This window comes from Podarcis bocagei (genome assembly GCF_964188305.1).
Source record: "Podarcis bocagei genome assembly, chromosome: 1".
Taxonomy (NCBI): domain Eukaryota; kingdom Metazoa; phylum Chordata; class Lepidosauria; order Squamata; family Lacertidae; genus Podarcis; species Podarcis bocagei.
In genome coordinates, this window is record NC_138125.1 from 81,824,889 (window position 1) to 81,839,956 (window position 15,068).

Here is a 15,068-nt window from a genome sequence, read left to right on the forward strand (position 1 = left end):
AAAGAATGCTCTATAGACCTTAGCAGTACACAGAATATACCATGTGAGAGCAAATGGGCTTAAGTATAGCCCATACTTTTACTCTCTGTATATGCCAATCAATCAAGGTAATTGGCCATTGCTAGCATCAGCACTTCCATAGGCTTGGTAGACTTGAAAAAGACTTTCGGCTTATTATTACAGCCTTTTAATGGGCTAGATCAGGAGGGCCAAGTTTGCCTATGCTTGGGCTAGATGCACCAGGAACTAAAGAGACTGTCTTTATTTTGCATATGAAGGACAGCAAGTGCAGTGAGACATTCGGACATGAGGATGGCCCAAATGCTAACAATACTATCTGACTACCAGTTAATAGAAACAAACCATTCACTCTCCTCTTGCACAGTCCTCAGCTGGCTTATTTATCTCTCAGGGAAGCAGCATATTCCTCTTGGAAGTATGCCTGCCTTGAGGCTTGCAGGGGACAATAATCAAGACACACAGCGTTCCATATGATGGTTTTCCCTTGGGTGGTCTCTCACCAAATAATAATTAACTAGCGTTTGTGAAGCTCTGTCAGATGTCCAGATGAAAGACTCTCTGGACGTGTGTAGCGTTAATCATTGTAATAGCCCAGCCCAGCCCAGCCCAGCTTAGCTTTTAAAATTCTGCACAGCCCAGCATAGGCGATGCTGAGTTTCCAGCTAATAAATGCTCTGTGACTAAAGTATGAATAATCCTCTGAGTTAAAAAAGCACTCCCAAATTAAGGAGACCTCATTAAGAAGAAGTGTCCCTCTGTTAACTAGTGGGAAACTGAGGCACGCAATGTGGAGCAATTCATCAGTCGGAAGCGGAGCAAGGATTAATACTCAGCAGTTCCCAGGACTGTGCTAAAGGCTAATTGGGCATTTCCCTTCTTGTGCACTTTCATGAGAACATTAATTGCCACTGATATCCCCATTGATGTTCAGCAGCAACAATGCCCCAGGTAGAGGAATCTGGGGGAGGGGCAGGAGTGTGTATTTTTATTATTTCTTATGATGTTTGGCCAAGAAGATTATTCATGCTAGAAGTTCTAAATTCCTGGCAGGTGTCAGATTTTTGGGGAACTAGTGATACAATGCTTTTTAACAGCCTGAGGGCTAACAGTGTACCTACCTCACTGACCTGGAGTAAAGGAATCCTATGAAGTAATTTGCTTTTGACCAGTCACAAAAAATTGACATGGGGAGAAGTTGTTTCTCATAGAAGGTCATCCTATGGGGACCACTGCATGAGCATCCCTGACTGGGCAACCTGTGGCCCTCCAAATACTGCTGAACTACAATTCCCATCATCCCTGACCACTGACTGAGACTGATGGGAGTTGGACTCCAGTAACATCTGAAGGGCCGCAGGTTGCTTACCCTTGCATATATCAAGCATTAATCTCAGAGTATAAATTTCATCTGTGACTCATGTCAGGCTGTTTCCAAACAAAACCCAATTGTGGTGTCGTCATGTCCCGATTCAGGGTGCCTTACAAATCTAAGCTACACACAGATTGTGATGATCCTTGTGATGGTTTTCCCCTGATCAATTGGTGGACCAGGGCCTCACTGGATCAGTGGAGGCATCACAGTCCAACTTGTATTGGGCCACCTTTGTCCACACTTCTGACTAAACACTGTAGCACTGAACAAGCCACCAGGGATGGTGCTTTGAGGACATTTCCCCAACACCTTCTGTTTCCTTTAGAGGTGATGGGGAGACAGAGCAGAACAGGCCCAACCTGAAGCAGTGAATTTTAGTAAAGTGGCAGAAAATCCTTTCCCCTTCTGCCATCCATATGGTGGCCTTTGCTCTTTTCCTTCTCTGATGAAATCTCCAAGATAGCATCAGGAAGCAGGAGGTGTGTGGGGTGTGTGGGTCAAGGGTGGGTCATCTGGATAGAGATTGGCCTGGACTTATCCTTCCCATGTCATCTGGCTACAAGACTAAAGATACTTCTGGATGTGATTTTGAGCACAAAGGAAAAACAAAGATGGCATTGTCTCTCTCTATCTATCTATCTATCTATCTATCTATCTATCATCTCTCCCCACTTCCCATTGTGTGAATACTTCAGTATGAACTTTCCTTTATGTTCTGATGCTCTTGACATTAGAAAATGTGAGTCTGCCAGCCTTTAAATGAAGTATAAAACCAGACAGCCTTCCTCAACTTGGTGCCCTCTCCATATATTACTGGACTACAACTCCCATCTACCCCAATCAGGGATAATGAGAGCTGTAGTCCAACACTTCTGAAGGGCACCAAGCTGGGGAAGGTTGAAACAAAGAATCTTGTGGCAGCTTAAAGACTAACACTATGGCATAAGCTTTCAAGGAGTTAGTCTACTTTACCAGACACATGAATTAAGACAATGTCTGTGCAAGGCCATTTTGTGTGATCTATCATTGAAAATAGCATGAGGAGGTGCTGTTGTTTTTCTGTAACCTATTGCTGCCATTCCTCTTCCTGGTTGTAATGCCAAACCAGAATTCCTGGAAAATGTAACTCAGCCGAACTAATTAGAGTCTGTACTAATTAGTGTGAGGGCATAGTGGTATAGGCACTAATTTGGTTTGTGCCACTGGCACTGATCCTGCTAGTCTATTTGAGTTAGCAACAATCAGCACAGGGATCACCATCAGTCCTGGAATCATTACACCTGAAACTCATGAAACTCTTGATCTGAGAGTGCCCTTAGTAAGCGAAAGACACCTTTCCCACAATTAATCTGCACAAGTGCTTCACAATGTGCATCTTCCTGGTTATTGCTCCACCCCACCCCTCACTCATATACTGATTTGGTCTAGCCCGTCTATCTACCTCAGTAATTTTTTCGTACAATGATTACCATAATAAAGGACAAAAATGGTAAGGACCTAACAGAAGCAGAAGACATCGAGAAGAGGTGGCAAGAATACACAGAGGAATTATACCAGAAAGATATGGATGTCTCGTACACCCCAGGTAGTGTGGTTGCTGACCTTGAGCCAGACATCCTGGAGAGTGAAGTCAAATGGGCCTTAGAAAGCACTGCAAATAACAAGGCCAGTGGAAGTGATGGTATTCCAACTGAACTATTTAAAATTTTAAAAGATGATGCTGTTAAGGTGCTACACTCAATATGCCAGCAAGTTTGGAAAACTCAGTAGTGGATTGGAGAAGATCAGTCTACATCCCAATCCCAAAGAAGGGCAGTGCCAAAGAATGCTCCAACTACCGCACAATTGCACTCATTTCACACGCTAGCAAAGTTATGCTTAAAATTCTACAAGGTAGGCTCAAGCAGTATGTGGACCGAGAACTCCCAGAAGTGCAAGCTGGATTTAGAAGAGGCAGAGGAACCAGAGACCAAATTGCAAACATGTGCTGGGTTATGGAGAAAGCTAGAGAGTTCCAGAAAGACATCTACTTCTGCTTCATTGACTATGCAAAAGCCTTTGACTGTGTCGACCACAGCAAACAATGGCAAGTTCTTAAAGAAATGGGAGTGCCTGATCACCTCATCTGTCTCCTGAGAAATCTCTATGTGGGACAAGAAGCTTCAGTTAGAACTGGATATGGAACAACGGATTGGTTCAAAATTGGGAAAGGAGTACGACAAGGCTGTATATTGTCTCCCTGCTTATTTAACTTATATGCAGAATTCATCATGTGAAAGGCTGGGCTGGATGAATCTCTAGCCGGAATTAAGATTGCCGGAAGAAATATCAACAACCTCAGATATGCAGATGACACAACCTTGATGGCAGAAAGTGAGGAGGAATTAAAGAACCTTTTAATGAGGGTGAAAAAGGAGAGCGCAAAATATGGTTTGAAGCTCAACATCAAAAAAACGAAGATCATGGCCACTGGTCCCATCACCTCCTAGCAAATAGAAGGGGAAGAAATGGAGGCAGTGAGAGATTTTACTTTCTTGGGCTCCATGATCACTGCAGATGGTGACAGCAGTCATAAAATTAAAATATGCCTGCTTCTTGGGAGAAAAGCAATGACAAACCTAGACAGTATCTTAAAAAGCAGAGACATCACCTTGCCGACAAAGGTCCGCATAGTTAAAGCCATGGTTTTCCCAGTAGTGATGTATGGAAGTGAGAGCTGGACCATAAAGAAGGCTGATTGCCGAAGAATTGATGCTTTTGAATTATGGTGCTGGAAGAGACTCTTGAGAGTCTCATGGACTGCAAGAAGATCAAACCTAACCATTCTTAAGGAAATCAGCCCTGAATGCTCACTGGAAAGACAGATCGTGAAGCTGAGGCTCCAATACTTTGGCCACCTCCTGAGAAGAGAAGACTCCCTGGAAAAGACCCTGATGTTGGGAAAGATTGAGGGCACAAGGAGAAGGGGACGACAGAGGACGAGATGGTTGGACAGTGTTCTCGAAGCTACCAGCATGAGTTTGACCAAGCTGCGGGAGGCAGTGGAAGACAGGAGTGCCTTGCGTGCTCTGGTCCGTGGGGTCACGAAGAGTCAGACACGACTAAACAACTAAACAACTAAACAACAACAACAACTTCTTCTTCTGGAAAATGTAATTTCTGACTTTCTGCGCTACCATGGCTGTTGAATAGTCTCGTCACAAGTTCTCTCCCCCCTCCCAATTTTTTATATTTTGCACAGCAAAGCAAAAATCTGTTTTCTCGGAAGCTTCACATGTTGTATTGCACAACACAGCATTATTTTAGAAAATCCTGCAATCTCAAGAGAATATACCACACACACACACACACACACACACACACACACACACACACACTCACACACTGAAAATGTTTGAAAACTACACCTGCAGTGATGCCAGGTGTGAGTTCAACTTACTGAACTCACAGTACACACAGAACCCCCTTGCCAGCACTGATGCAGCTGATTGACAGTACTGGTTCACTGAAAACCAGAGCTGCCTTGGGGTGAGACATGGGAGACCAGATGAAAGGAGGACAGGGCTCCCGTTCCTTGGGCAGTTTTGCAGGGGAATTAATTCTGATAGGTTTTGATTTTGATTAATTTTCACCTATGACTGAAAGCTTGCCAATATTCCCTCTCCTGTGAAACCATAAAGGGAGAGGAGTCTGCCTCACCTGTTGTCCTTTGCATTCAGTCACCCAAAGTAAAACTGTCATGAGAACTGGCCCTTTCACAGAGAAGGTGCTCCATCCCTACCCTAATAATCCCTTACCTGACTTTGGTATCAGACACAGAGACTGCATGACCGTTAGCCCCATGCACAAGGGAGGCTACCGATATTTTACATATCTCTACAATAGGAGAAGATGGCAAAGTTCTCATATAATTGGAAACTGTTCCCACAGTTTTAGCTGTGAATTTAAAGAGTCCAGCATGGGCAGCACACACAGGCATTTTCAGATAATTGATTGCACTATGCTAGTTTCTGCCTGCAAGAAACCATTTCCGCTTCGACTTTTCTGCCAAAAACCTTTTCTGCACATCTGCTATGGAATCTTGTGTGTTCCGGAGCAGAAATCCAGAGCATCAGGCCTAGTGGCCAAATGTCGCCCTCCAGCCCATCTCACCCTTCAGCCACACCCACTCTCCAGCCATATCCCTTCTCCCTAGGTCACAGCTCTCACCAGCCTTGCTTAATACCCTCCTTGAGTGTTTCTGCCTGGCTGGAATGTCTCCTTGATCTCTGGGCACTTTCAGGCTGTCATTAATTTCAGGCAGCATTCAATTACGTTTCAACAAATTCAGGTTGCACAATTAAAGTGAATTAGAGCTCTTGCACAACAAACTTACCTTCCCCCCACAACAAAACCCAGACATTTTGCAATAAGGAAAGCTGACCTCCCTGCATACTTCCTGCAAACTAATTAGGATGAATGTTCAATACACAGGTCATCTTAATGTGACTTGTGACAATTACTGTTGGATGGAGGAGTGTGTGTGTGTGTGTGTGTGGAAGCTAGCCTGCTGTAGAAATTGCATCTCTGCTGCCCAGTATGTTGATGATGGATTTACACAAGCTGTTGTCATGAAGAATTCAATATTTTTATATACATGGGGCTCCCCAAAATGCACTCAGGGTTGATTTCTGCTTTTCAGTGGGATGGCCCAGAAATGACCTCTTTCAATATGTCCATGCACAGATAGCATCAAACATACCATACAACGCTGACATCTGTGTAGCAAAGGTACATGCAAAATAAATCAACCTGTATCTTGCTCTTAGCTGATGAAAGAGAACTGCAGGGCAGCCCCGGACAACTGGTTAAACTGGAGACATTGAGACAAGCAGCCAGACCCTCCACATAAAAGTGCCCATGCCACCATAAGTCAATGGCAACTTCTTGAAACCCACCTGCCAGCCTTTCCAGCTGCTGTGGTTTAAGTTCCCTCTTGACTCAAATTTCTCTCCCACAGTCAGTGACAAAAGCATTGAAATCTACCCTTGCAGAGCAATCAATAAACTTTTGTCCCCACCTAAGGACCAAATCAGCCTTGTAATGAAAGGGAAAGAGAAGGAGGGAAAGCATGAGAGCTGCTTCCAATGAAAAGCTGTGAACCGTCAGCAACAGAGAAGGCTTAATGCATAAGTGCCAAAAAATAAAAATAAAAATTACCAGGAGGTAACTGAAGCTGCAGGTGGAAGACGTTTCGAACAAATATTATGCATGTTGAGGACTGGTTGTTAAATGTTTTTATAGCACTTACAACGTATAAAGTAAGTTTTAGCTAGATCATGTTCACAAGGAATCAGGAAAGTAGGTAATGAATGAGATGCTTTGACTGTGTACACATTACCGGCTTAAAATGCATCTAGGTATAAAAGAGCCTTTCCTAAAAACCCAGAAGCTTTTCAAAAAACAAGTGAGTCTGTTGATGTATGCGACCACGGCTGCGCGGATTTTACTTGCACAAAAGTGGAGAACAGACGTAGTTACAACAAAAGAGGAGTGGCGTCATAAACTGCTGGAATACGTGGAACTAGTGGGTATGACTAATAGAATAAGAAACAGAGATGAAAAAGAACTTGAAGAGGATTGGATGCTATATATAGAATATATGAAAAATTATTATAATAAGACAACCTAGCAGGATGAGCATAATTCAGCAGCGTAAGTTATAACATGAGATAAAGAGAAGGAGAGAGGAAAATTTGGAAGAACAAAAAGATGAGATAGGTTGGGAACAGAGAGGAAACCAGGGAAGGAGTGGAAGGAGAGGACATAGATCAGGGACAGAGAACCTTTGACTGTGAAGAAACTGTTCAACTCAACTCTCATCACCATGCTGGCCAGGGCTGATGGGAGTCCAGCAGGATCTGGAAGGTCACAACTCCCATCAGCCCTGGCCAAAATGGTCAATGGTCAGGGATGATAGGTGTTGTAGTCCAGCAACATCTGCAGCTTGGGCTATAACATCAAAAAGATGTGTATAGCTCCATGTAGTGCCAATGCACATCCTTTTAAATAAAGATTCACATCATAATGATGGAGTGAGCTGTAAGGGCAGACTAGAGGGTCTGCACAATTATTTGCTACCTACAAAACCAGTAGCCACATACTACCACTCACCCCCTACCTCAGTAATGCTGAATTTGAGGTGATGGGCCCATTCTCTGTGGCATACTAAGAGCTCCAACACTTGCTGGAAGACCAGTGCAACTCCAAAGGTTCTTCCTCACTCATTAAGTGCAGGATGATGTAATAGCTGAAGCAGGCGTGAGCCAACTGCTTTACTGCCCGAGGTATGATGTCTGTAGGATCAAGCTGCCTGGCAAGTTAATGTAGCCGTATCTCATCAACTATCTGATATGCAGCTGTAATAAGCAAGTCCTAATCTCTCAATCACGTGTGTAAATTAAAGGAATGGTGTCGACCCACCTCTGCAAACTGCTTTGAGACCTGCAGATGAAAGTTGCCAGATACCGGGAGAGAGTTATTAGTTTTGTTATTTCTCCCTATCTTGCTCTGTGCACTTTACTCCACCTCAGCTTCTAGCCTAACTCTGCTGTCTATTCCATTCATCCATCACTCTGATTATCACTGCTTCATTTCCTCATAAACAATGTACGCTGACTATCCAGCCACTTCAAATCCTTCCAGAGAAGAATTTTAATCAAACCTTCCTTACACATTGATTTCTTCTGTCATAAGCTCTTTGGAGCATGAATCTTAACGACCTTGCACAGTTAATCAAGTGCATACTGTGCTATCGACATCTACCCAATATGCCATTAAGAAGATGCTTTTGACTGAATATATCCTCCTGACTGGCTTAAGGCACGGATATGAGACAAAGGTGTACTGTTCTGAGATCCATGCTTCCCAGGGTTATATGATGGGGTCAAGCTGCAGGGACAGTGATAACTAGCAAAACCCCCCAAAACAAATGTAACTTGATTCAGTGATGATTGCCTGAGTTTTATAGGTAGCCTCCTGGAGGTGGAGGAACTGCAGCTACTGAGTTGTTTCCAGGGCTTCCACCCATCAGGAAGTGAATGTAGATCTCTGTACTGTACAGCATCTCCCCTTATTTCATGAATCGCCTCTCATGCCCAGAGAAATCGGGGCGGAAAATGAGTTCTGCAAGCCCAAATAGTATTTTAATTCCATCCCGGTTGCCAGGTGAATGCAATATTGCTTATAATAAGCGGATCTCCTTTATGTTTCATTCCAGAATATAGCAGCTTTGCACATAATGCTTTCTTCACATTTCAGGAACTACTGCTTGCCCTCCCCACCCCCGGATTTATTTATGTGATCATCAGGCATCATCACAAGTAAGTTGTTCCTAGCAGCAAATCTTTTGCACTTACTCCTGTATTTAGACTTGTGGGGGAAAATATAGACAACAACTTTATAAAACACAAGAACATGTCATGTAATCATATGCTCTTTACTTTGAAAAGTTCCTTCCATTTCTTAATTTCGCCTGAACAGATGGTTTAGTAGATACTTGAAATCATATAGGCCTACTTCCAACATTACTTTTAAAAGACACAGAATATTTTTTACTCTTACCACATAAGATACAACCTATCATTTTGTAGGGAAATATATATTGTGCATCCGTTTCCCAGAAAATTTGAACGTGGAACAAAACTCCAGCATCTCATCAGTTTACGAATGACTTTGTCAGAGAGTAGATGTATGAGTAACCTTATGGGGCGTTTACCTGGATCTTCAGGTATACAGTGGTGCCTCGCAAGACGAAATTAATTCGTTCCGCGAGTTTTGCCGTCTAGCGAATTTTTCGTCTTGCGAAGCACGGTTTAAACGGCTTAACAAAGTCGCAAGACGTTTTCGTCTTGCGAAGCAAGCCCATAGGGAAATTCGTCTTGCGAGGCAAATCGCGGACGAAAAAACCTTTCGTCTAGCGAGTTTTTTGTCTTGCGAGGCATTCGTCTTGCGAGGTACCACTGTACTCAAGTCTTAAGGAACTAATCCCAAAAGAAGCACTCATTTTTACTGCTTACATCAGTTGTTCTCAAATGGTGTGGCATGCTGGGAAGATTCAAGAACAATGAAAGAAACATTTAAATATTTCAATGTAGTACAGTTGAGTAGTATAGCATAGAGTATCAATATAATATTTTTATGGATAGATATGTCTATGGAACAGGGATTTTCAACTCTGACAAATGTGAAAGACCAGAAAAGAGAAAGGCTTTTTGGTGTTGATGAGGATATGAGGGTTTGTCTGTCTCAAATTAGACCTAATATAAATGAGATTACCTGGCAAAAGTAAGCTCATACCTTTCACTGAGTTTGTATACATACTACATATATAAGAGGCTCATTTATATTTTGGGAATGATTTATGTACTTATGTAGCTACATTGTTTTATTCTTTTCGAATGTCTCATGATCATATTATAAAGTAGTTGTGTTTCTGTGTAATAAATCAAGCACTGTTATGAGTTGTTCCCCCCCCCCCCATGTATTTCTTATCAATAACAACTTCAGTATGGTGCAAGCAAATTTTTATTCTGAAAGTTTGGCCCAGAGAGAAAAGTTTGAGAACCACTGGGTAAGATGGTAGCAAATAAAACTGTCTTAACTGACCAGCAATATTTGTTGTCATAGGTTACAAAACAAATGAAATAAGTACTGTAAAGCATTTATTTATTTTTTTCTCCATTGCTATCATGGAGCCACTCAGAAATTTTGATAATGAGGGAATAAAGGAGGCAGGAAGGATAACCCTATGATAAAATGCCTTCCTCTGCAGGATAGAAAACCTCACACAGGAACTCACATGCCTCTGTTCAACTTGTCCAGAGCTCCTTGTCTTTTAATTTTTACATAATTGTTTCCCAGTGCAGTTGACATCCCTTTCCCCCATACATATATGTTTACTCCACAAAAATCCTCGGACAAAAATGTGCTTTTATTCTTCAGATTAATCCCTAAATAAATGCCAACAACTGCACGCATCCTTGAGCAGGTGGTTAATCCTCAAGGAAAATAATTGACAAGGCTGCCTCTGGGATATCCCAGAGCTTCTCTACTGAAACACTTCTTGAAATGCTTAACTGAGAGCCACCATTCTGGTTTGCTTCTTCTTTGAGGTCTAACATATTTTCTCACACGAGGGCAGCCATTTTGAAGTCACTGCATAACTCACAAATTAAAAGTCATCTTCTTCTGGCAGGTAGAAATATTGTTATGAGTTTTGAGGGGAGGAAGTAGGCTGTATGTAAGATTCTTCTAGTGTTAAAATATGAGTCAGGCTAGCTTTCTGTGTTGAGGTGACAGCCTGGGCGATGGGCCATTAAGGGAAACAAATGAAAGGGGCTCTGTGTGAGACGGCACATGGGTGGTGCCCTCAACTCAGAGATAGTTAGAAGGACAAAGCCAGAAGGGTCAGCAGTAGGTAGGGCCAAGCCCATCACCCATTCTCCATACCTAGGCAAGTCACACAAGCTCTTGTGTGTGTGAGAAGGATGAAAGGAATCTGCCTTTTTTCAGGGAGAGATGGTGGAATAAAGCAGTAGTGAGGCAGTAAGGAAAGGAGGAGCTCTGTGTTCTGAACATCTTTTCTAGTTCTCACTTTGTTTGACAGACTCACTCCTTCACACACAGTTCCGTGCTTCAGGTGAACAAAACAAAATAGCTTGTGCTGAGAGAAAAGCGACTGCCTGCCAAATAAAGGGCGAGTTTGCCAGTTTTAGTAGAAAGCAGGCAACACGTTTGTGTCTCTTATCCTGGCCTAGCTCTTACAAGGCCTACGATGGGGTGTGCGTGTAACTCTAGTCTCAGCCTCCCCCTCAGGAGAGGGTGGTGACGTGAGTTGGCCTGGTGGAGGAAAACCGTCACAATACAAGTCAGCACTTGCCCAGTATTGCTTGCTGCCGCCGCTGCTGGAAACAGACATTACTATCCCAGCTACCTTGACTGTCTGGTAATCAACTGGATTCCTCCTCAGGTGAAAAAAGCAAGGGCCGAACCAGATGCATATGTTTTGAAATGCGCACTTGCTGGCTTGGCTATAGAGCAGGGAGGTATCTACTTTTATTACTAAATGCACCATGGGGGGGGGGCAATGGGAGCAAAAACTGCCTCCTCCCCAGCTTTGCTGTTCTGCATTCACCTGCTGGAATATCACCCCCACCCTGCCCCAATAATACCCCAGTAATTTCCTTGGTATTGTAGCTGGGCTAGGGGTGGAATTAAAGCAACAAAGCACAGGGAAGGAAGGTAGAGGAGAGCGCAGTTTCCCTCCTGCTGTCAACAAGCTCAGTTTAGTGATAAAGGCAGAGCACCCAGTTTCACTTTATAGCCAAATAGAAGAGCATGTGTTTAGCAAACACCCTGCATCTGAGCTTGGCTCTGATTCGGATCACTGGCTCCCCACAGCTCAGGGATCTCTTCCAGCACTACCTGCCCATGTTTTCCTTTGTAGGAAACACACAGTGTGTATATCAAGTGCAATGAATCCCCAAACCATTCTCCTCCAGTGTGGCTTGGAGGCAGCAGCAGATTAACTAATAAAACAGGCAGGACTGAATTAAAATGCCAGCTCTGCCCTCCAATGTGAAATGCAGCCAACTTTGGCAATTTCTAAAGTATGCTACCTTTCCATGTGCAAGTTAGGTCTCGCATACAAAGCCTGTGGTTGACCACACCCAGCCACAGGCCTGGGAACCCCCCTCTAGCCATCCCAATATCTGTGTATACACTCCTAATTGCTCTGCGTTCAGTGTGCTCCCACTGCTAGTTTGGGTGTACATACAATGTTCTCCACAATCCATATCTGTCCTGTTGTTTCTTGGCCAATACTGTGTTCTGATGCATTGAGAAAAAGAACAACTTAGATGCTTTTCTAGTTAATAATGTGTACACAGCCTAAGAAAACTCATAGCTGAAAAGCAGCAGGTGGCTGCCTAAGAAATACTGACCAGTATTCTTAGTGGTGTGAGTAGTATGATTCTCTTGCTACTACTGTTGGGCTTGTAGCCTCATCCAACCTCCATTAACCACATCCATTTAGAACTCTCCTTTCTGATTTTATCTGTGCCTCACCTTTAACATTAATATAGAACTACTATATTTTTTGGAAAATGGTTTGTCTGTTCTCTATGCACTTGAACACCTCTTAAGATATTGTAACCAAATTTTGCATGATGGTTCTTGAAGAAGCAGGTTTTTGTCTGTTGGGGGGGGGGGAGATGCCTTTCAAAATTGCACTCAACCTTTCAAAACTTCACTGGGCTTTTCTTTGGTTTCATTTCTTAGATTTCCTGAGAAATGTTGGGCACCTGACACTAGTACTCTTCTGTGAAGAACTCCAGAAAAAAACCCAATCCCATACTTTGCCCAGACTCCAGAGGAAATTGTGCTCATTGTACCATTGACCAACTTTCCCCATAGGGGATGGGAGAGGTCAATGTGGTAATGATAGCAATTATTTCATTTATTTTATTTAGGAATACTTATAAACTAATTGCCATGATAATAAATCTCAAAGCTGTGTGCAATATAAAACAAAAAAATGTAATAAAACTATTATTATAAGCCCTGTGTCACTAACACAACATCCAAATTTATGAGCTACAGGACCAAGTATTAAATTGTGCAGCAGCAGCACCAGCAGCAGTAGCACACTCAGAATGTGAGCGCAGAGGAAGATTCTGTCCACAGGAGATCTAAAAGTGGGTCTGTCATGCCCCCACAGAGCTATGGTGTGTGCAAGAGTGAGAGAGCGGTCTGCTTCCATCACCAAAGGGGATATGCACCTCCCTACTCTGCTGCTTTAATTCTTTCTGCTCCTGACCCATCTCTGATAGAAGATTACATCAACATTTACAACACATTACAACACACATAAATAAAAGTTGAATGTTCAAAGTTTATAGCTTATTGCAGTGCTTTCACTCTACCACTGAACCTTATGAATACATACAAGACACCTGCCATACCCATGTACCTTTGGCAGTGCTTATTCCGCAACTAGGGCGGTTGACTCCCCTTTTCCTTGTCATTCCTAGTTTTTTAATGCTGTGTCTGCAGTAGTTCCTCCTCTTTTTTCCAGTACAGGAAAGATTCTGGCAGAAGCTGCTTCTGATTTAAATCTCCTCCCACTGTTAGCACCAGACCATCTAGTTCTGCCTTGATCTCTACCAGCTCCTCAGCACCATCTATCCTCAGCCCCCTGATCTTCTTTCTCATACACACTATCCCTGGGTGACCTCATCATAGCCATTGTTTTTAGTACCACATGTACTCAGATGAGACCCATCTCTGCCTCCCCTGTAATTCAGTCCCACATCTCCTGCTTCCTCTCCAATAGCTCTGCTTGCCAACATCTTAAACTTATTATGTCCAAGACTGACCATCTCATCCTTCCGAACCCTCTTTTCCACTCATGCTTTCCTTATCCATTGGCAATGTTATTACCCCCCCTCCCATTGATCAGTCACATAGCTTTGACTTTATTATTGACTTCTCTCTCTCCCTTATTCCCCATATCGAGTCTGTGGTCAAGTCATGTCACTTCTCCTTTTATATCATTGTAAAAATGTAGCTCTTCCTCTTTGTCCTCTGAGCAAAGCTTCTGGTCCATGCCCTGATCATCTCTTGCTAGGCAGCTACAATCTTCTCCTCCTTGGTCTTCCATTGCTTCCCCTTAATCCCCTTGCATCTACCATGCATTCTTCTGCCAAAATAATACATCTTTCTCATCATTTTGATCACATGAAATGCCTCCCTAAATCCCTCCTTTGACTTCCTGTCCTAGAAAAAAAGCATAGCTCAGTGGTTGAGCATCTGTTTTGCATGGTTCCAGATTCAGTCCTGAAAATCTCCAGGTACAACTGGGAGGGACCCTGTCAGAAACCGTGGAGAGCTTCTGCCAGTCAGTGTGGATAATACTGGACTCCTTCGTGAGGAAGGGTAGGGTATTATTAATAATAACAATAATAATCTAGAGGGACCAATTATCTGACTTGGTATAAGGCAGCTTTCAATGCACAAATTATTATTACCCTTACTTTTGAAACCCTCCATCCCCTATCTCTCACATATACAACTGTCCATTTGGGATCTTCCCCCTCTGTCCTGAGTTTTGTGAAGTTCTGTTTCCTGAAAAGACTCCACCCTTTCTCTCTTGATGCCCCACATGCTTGAAATTACCTCCCAGAACTGCTGCAGGATGCACTTCTCTTGATTCCTTCAAATTCCTTTCTTTGGCTTCCATCTCCCAGTTCTCATGCCCTGCTATAGGTCAGCCTTTGCCTAGGTGCATGCAATTGCATACTGCTTCTAATGTTGACCCAGCCTCTATGTTCCTCCCCTTCATGTGTTGTTTCCACTGTGACGAATTTTAGATTGTAAGCTCTGCAGAACAGGGAGATGTCCTCTTCTACTGTGTAAAGTGTGTGTACCTTAGTGGTGCAATATAAACAAAAGCAATCATTTCCAGATGGATAGTTGTGTTAGACTTGCAAAAACAACAAGGCTGTTGTAAAAATTACTGGGGAGAATTTAAATGTGCTATATAGAAATAAATGCTAATGATGTTAGCACATGCGACTTAAATTGCCTTTGAGCCTCTCTTGTGCTAGTTCTGTTAATGGCTGGTTATTGCTCATGA

General features: G+C 43.0%; 1 protein-coding gene and 1 long non-coding RNA gene across 6 annotated transcripts in view; one reads left to right on the forward strand and one right to left on the reverse strand.

Moving 5' to 3' along the window:
• PKP3 (plakophilin 3) overlaps positions 1 to 15,068 on the reverse strand; it is a 72,205-nt gene that overhangs the window by 44,293 nt on the left and 12,844 nt on the right. The gene's annotated exons all lie outside the window — the stretch shown is intronic.
• LOC308597141 overlaps positions 1 to 15,068 on the forward strand; it is a 61,137-nt gene that overhangs the window by 2,207 nt on the left and 43,862 nt on the right. For all 4 annotated transcript variants that reach the window (XR_014012849.1, XR_014012850.1, XR_014012851.1 and 1 more), the window contains exon 2: positions 8,693 to 8,754. This is a non-coding gene — a long non-coding RNA (uncharacterized lncRNA). The remainder of the gene's footprint in view (positions 1 to 8,692; positions 8,755 to 15,068) is intronic.